Source organism: Macrobrachium rosenbergii, chromosome 10 (assembly GCF_040412425.1).
Source record: "Macrobrachium rosenbergii isolate ZJJX-2024 chromosome 10, ASM4041242v1, whole genome shotgun sequence".
Classification (NCBI taxonomy): domain Eukaryota; kingdom Metazoa; phylum Arthropoda; class Malacostraca; order Decapoda; family Palaemonidae; genus Macrobrachium; species Macrobrachium rosenbergii.
In genome coordinates, this window is record NC_089750.1 from 7,605,937 (window position 1) to 7,611,936 (window position 6,000).

At 37.8% G+C, this 6,000-nt stretch overlaps 1 long non-coding RNA gene across 3 annotated transcripts in view; it reads right to left on the reverse strand.

Moving 5' to 3' along the window:
• Positions 1–6,000, reverse strand: part of LOC136842471 (uncharacterized) — a 259,774-nt gene that overhangs the window by 28,878 nt on the left and 224,896 nt on the right. For 2 of the 3 annotated variants that reach the window (XR_010854226.1, XR_010854228.1), the window contains exon 1: positions 3,297–3,687. The exons of the other annotated variant lie outside the window; for it this stretch is intronic. This is a non-coding gene — a long non-coding RNA (uncharacterized lncRNA). Of the gene's footprint in view, positions 1–3,296; positions 3,688–6,000 lie in introns of those variants that run through there. 3 annotated transcript variants of the gene reach the window in all.

Genomic DNA, 6,000 nt, shown 5'->3' on the forward strand with positions numbered 1-6,000 from the left:
CATGTTTCTTCTTTCACAGGCATCAAGATTGTATCCAATTCCATTTCTGTCTGTTCTTACATTGTAAAGTGTACTGGTTCGCTGTATTTATTGTTATTTATTATTGACCTCAGGTCACTGAGGTTTCCATTGTATTCCGCGGCGCGACGCCAGTCTGCCTGGATCATGAATAAAGTAGCAGTAACCTTATATAACCTGCTCATTTCTTTCGCACCTCTTAAAGCTTCATATAAGAATGGTCTAAAAAGAAATTAATTGGCAAAAGAGAAACAAAACTAAGACAATTTTCCTTGTACCCAAGCCAAACTGAACAATCACTACACACAAAAATAGCTAACAAACTTCAAACCCAGTTGATAACTGTGACCACTAAGAAAACAGATGTCCTGATTTATTATAAGACTTTCAGAAACAGTGACAATTTACTGACAAGCAAGAGTGGTACTCTGCCACTAACCTGCCTGCTACCAGTTAACCACCTTGTTACCAAGCTTCAACAACCATTTCCCTGTTACATTAGGAATCCTCCAGTATATGTATGTGAGACAATGATTTGAATTCTCTTAAGAACACATGAAGCAATGAATTCTTAGTTAAAGTATGGATAGTATACTGGAATTCTTTAGTAATGGGAAGATAAAGAGCGGATAGGGGAACAGAATCCTTTGATGTGGTTAAGATATCCAAAGGAGAATTATTGAAAAGTTAAAAAAGTTAGGCTATACAAAATGACCAAAAATATGGACAGACTTTATAAAACAAAACCTGTTCTCAACATCACTAGTATACATTTTTTAAATAATTTGTATTTTTCATAGGTATGCAAATTAGAACCTTTTATGTGAGTACTATCTCATAACACAAGCTGGATTTGGCTGTTGAAACTTGGTAAAAAAAAAAAAAAATAGTTAATTGGTAGCAGAAGGGTGAATGGGAGGAAACTCCTACTTATTTGCTACCACCAAGAACTTTTTCCCCTCGGTGTCAGGGACTAAGCAGGGTGGTAGAGGTACGATTATGATAAAAGGCTCTGGTTTGTGTAACTAGGAAAAATATAGCAAGTTGTTAAATTTTGTATATGTTGCTACAGAAATACAAACCACCAACTTTTATAAAGGAGACTCAACTAACTGGCATGTTAATCTCCACCCAGAATTGTCAAGATAGTGAGCAGGGGAGCTTTGACTCTTATAACCTCGTATTTGGTCTGGCAATGGGATGACAGAGCAACAAGAGAAGAGAAGCCAGTCACTCTATCATTTAATCCTAGTCTTATGGCTTCTGAGTACCTTAAGTGAGATGCTATTCTTTATGAGAGGAGTTTGGGTGAGCTTACCGGCTACTACATTCCTAATGCTTTCTGGAAGGAGGCAATGGTGACTAACTCCATGGCTACTTACTCCACTGCTGAGAAAGCCATACCCTCCTGTTGGAGTCTCTAGAGGGAGGTCAGTCAATCCACTGCATGAAGAATCCAACTCTAATGGAGTAATCTTGATGTTCTCCCTGGTTTCCCATGGTGTGTCAACAGTGGGATGGTGGCTTGCCCAATTTGCTGGAGAGCAGAGAACCTTCTGATGTGTAGATCACTGTGAACCTGAACTAAAACACCACAGACAAGGAGCAACCACAGCAGCTGGATCAAATGCTGTCTCTTGAGTGCACCCTGGAAGTATGCTCTATCCTGGAAGTATGCTCTAACTACAAGATGTGTTAGGCAAAGAGGCAAAGGGGTAGTCAGCCGGACTGTAGTAAACGTCCTGACTCAAAGGTGGCTGGAGAAGTAGTACCATACTTGGTGATGGTAGGAGATTGAAGGTTTCCCAGACTCAACCTCCTACCACTTAACTACCCTGTTACCATGTTTCAGTGACCAATTCCAGCTTGCACTGAAGGATAATCCTATATAGGCTAAACAACTCTCTTTTGTATTTCTGAAGGAACAAGTTCTTTTTGGCTTCATTCAGATATGAGGGAGTGGGAACAGTGCAGAACATTTTGCCCATCATATTGTTAAGCTATGCAAATGTTTGGAGGGCAGCCCTAGATTAAGGTAAGGTTAGGATGTATTCCAAGGACATTCTTCATAAAGTGGAAAGCATGGCAAGGTCATGTGTTCATATACCAATAGGCCAGTCAACTTATGTTGTACATATGGTATTTGGCAGTTTCTCTAAGTTTATCTCTGCTCAATTTAACTCTACCTTCTGATTTCTTTCTTATATTTCACAAAAAAATGTATATTTTCCAATTTTATCGGTAATTCTATATATTAGCTCGGCGCCTGTTTTTACCTTTTCAACTGGTTTTTCTACACTTTTAGGGGTTCTGATACTGACGGTGCATCTGTTTGTTGTCGGCCAAATGGAATGTCCCTTTGCCGTGTTTAGTACTGGCCCAGGGGGGGGTACCCATATGTTAACAAGTTATTGCACCTGCCGGATGGGATATGAACCGTTCGAAACAGAAGTACCCGTGCTCTGTCTTGTGAAGATCGCGTATGGAAACCCCTTGTTGGATGGACTTCGGGGGTTAATTACAGGTTAATTAGACTCGAGCGCCAATAATGAAAGGTAAATTCATAATTAGCAACCAAAAAACTGTAGAAAAAGTCAAGTTATAGTGCCGTCGGCGACGCGAAGCTACCCTACAGTTCTACCATTTTTTCTGACAATTTGCAGATTTAAACTCCCAGTCTGCAGAGGCAGAAATTTAGAAAGCAAATGAGCAAATGATCCAGTGTAACCTCCTTCCTTCCATCTATACCTAAACTTTCACTATCCTATGGCCTGACCTGAGAGTCTAATTTTTCTAGTTTATTAAAGTAGTCTAGTAATGATAGTCTAATAACCTGCAAATGACTAGTCTGACTATAACTTTGTGACATCGGCTAAGCCTAGGCTATAGTGCAAATCATTACTGAATAGGCCTATGAGGCTTTGTTAATTTCAATATTCGTACTTTACTTTATTAACGCAATGGTACTTGCACGATAAATAAATTTCTCCTCACTACAAGAACCACCTATTTATCTGAGGGGCAAATTTACTATGTTTTTGACTGTTATTTTTGGTGCAAAAAGTGAAAATTTACCAAATTATTAATTGTGGTTTTCGAAAAATAAAATAAATGATCTTGCATGAATGTGAAAATTACCCAAATATTAAAAGAAATATTTAGATAAAACAAACCGGTCATATATTGCCTAAAGTGAAAAGTATTTCACTTCCCCTTCATTTCCCTTCAAGAATTACAACGCCATAGAAGTAGCCTACAATTGTTCGATCATGACTTACTGAATTCGGCGGGGATAGGATTTGTCAGCATGGTATTCCCAAGGTCCAAAGAGAAGGGTAGTTCCGCGGATGACCTTAACAGTTTCAAGACCAAGCCTATAGTTAGTTTGTGAGGGCCTTAAATTACTCTGCTGAGTGGATTCCACCAAATACAGTCAAGTCATTTATCGCCTTCTGAAAACTCAATCACCGTAACTAAAGTGTATTACGGATAGCAAACTACAGGCCAATCACACAAAACTGTCCCTACCCCACGTAATATTCGGCTTCATTTCTAACAAACGCTGTGAAATTGTGATGTACTATATTTAAATAATTTAAGGCCGTAAAGACTGATTTGTGTGTTTATGTGTGACTGTCCAAACTCTCCACTTTCTACCCTCCAATCTAAAACCCCTCTCGGTTTCTTTGAAAACCTTGCAATGGGTTCTTTGACTGAAAAAAAAACAGCCAGTCTGCGATTCCTACCTGAATTATTGTTTATTACAGGCAAGACAGTAGTCATTCATTGATTGAGTTTCGTAAATAAGACAGATAAATTTTAACTTTAGATGTTAGAGGCTAAATATTACATAAGTAATATATTTGTCTTACCAGGTAACCGTCCGTGTAAATATTTCCTTAGACTAAATATATAAAATTTTATAATAAAATCCAAATTTTAGGATAGGGACAGGCAATGATATTATTTGAGGTTTAAAGTGTTTGACACTTACTGGGCACAGAAATGGGGATAGAGTTGGAATCAACAGTTTCGGACACAAAATTTTTAACCTGAGACGTCGGAGTGTTAAGTTGACTTTGACTTCGAATTAGCTTCTGTGGAAAAACATTCTATAAAGTAATACTAATTATAAAAAATACGCTGCAAATTTTAATAAATGCAAAAAAAAAAAAACTGCAAAACCTATAATTTCTAAAATGAACTCGAGAATTAAGATAAGTAAAGACAACTTCATCGTTATTACATTCGGAAAAAATAGCGAATTTGTACCAATAAGAACTGTACCGCAGATAATATAGCCAAACACTACGTTTGGTTGTCTGGTGGTCTCTGCTGATGGGGTTCTACGGGTTGCGCAAATTTTTTTTTTGCGCTTCTCATAGCATTGTAACAAAAATAATCAACTAAGATGCACACTAAGTCTTCTTGTGCAATACCGATGAGAACAAAATTTAAGCAACATTATGCATAGTTTCTCAGCAACTCGCCTTATTCCATGGCCAGAAATGGTGTATGGGGAAATGTGAGTGCGCGAGCATGCAAAAAAGAAAGATGATTGTACAAGAACGGATAGGTTAAAATACCGAAGCCTACTGATCTGATGGGCTGACCAGTTTCTCAAAGAAACACAGTCCAGTGGACCATGGGTATCTTTTATAACATTTTGACTCAGATAATAACATGCATCTTACTTCGCATAACAGAATCATTCGGGGGCACTAGATCATATTCGGATTCACCCTCTCTAAACATTTGGTCATGCAAGCTAAAAGACAGGAAAACAGACGAAACGAACTGGAAACATAACCTTCTTAAATAAATAAAAAAAAAAAGATACCGTAGTGGAGAAGGGGTGGTCAAAGCCTGGGATGTGAGAGAGCATTTCCGTTGGAAAAAGGTGATGTGAATGTGAAAATGTGGGTATGGAGATGGAATAGGTGTACGTCTGTGGGAAATGTGTTTGTTGTGTGGCTAGGGGAAGGAAGGTGTGCAGGTGTTGGAAAAGGAAGGCTGTTTAGTACTATTTTCCCTGGAATGTGAAAACACGTTGAAGTTGAGATATCTAATAATATCCATAAACATATTTCATTCTAGGTCACTAACCTGTTTGTCTACAATGCTATCAGTACTGTCAAGTCAGTAATAAAAACTTGTGAATTTAAAGTAACTAATTTTCATATCAGAAATTAATTAAATGTTTAACCCTTTTACCTGAAAATTTCCAGAATTGGTATGAATAAATGGACAAAGCCTATCCAACAAATTAATATACTCCAGTTAAACCAATACTGATTAAATATTTCGACTGTGTAGTACACCTTGTATACTTAGTGCTTATTTTCTTTCTAGTAAACTCACATAGGGTTCATAGCAAAAACAGCACTAACGCTACAAAAATCGACCATTGTGCAAAAGAGGGCGTCAAGCATGCGTAACGCTAACAACTCGCTGTGGTACATCGAGGACCCCAATCTTGTGTAACAGGTTACTTACGTCATTAGATAAAGGCAATATGTGAGGCGCTGCTACCAGCACTCGCTACCGCCAAGTTCGCTATTTAAATTGTGCGTAGACTTTACACCATTCACAGAGCACTTTTGTAACACTGATGGAATGGTTACGCTACACCAGTCTACACGGTCAAATTCAGTGTTACCAAACATTATTTACCAGAGGTAATAATTTTCTTGGTCTTTTTCTGTGATAAATATAAACATTCTCCCAAGGGTTTAAAAGTCTGGACTTACTTTGGATGTAAACAATGTCTCTAGCTAGGTCGTCATAACTCTTCAACAATTTATTAATAGGGTATTCAAACTGGTATCGTTATTAGCACTTATTTTGAAGTTTTCTTTGGCGTACCTAACAGAACGCATATGCATGAAGGCTATGTTGGACTAAATGGCTTGTCTATACCTAACCTTTAAAAAAAGTTAGGCTGTTTGAGATATTAGCATAACTGTTTATATACTCCCTTCT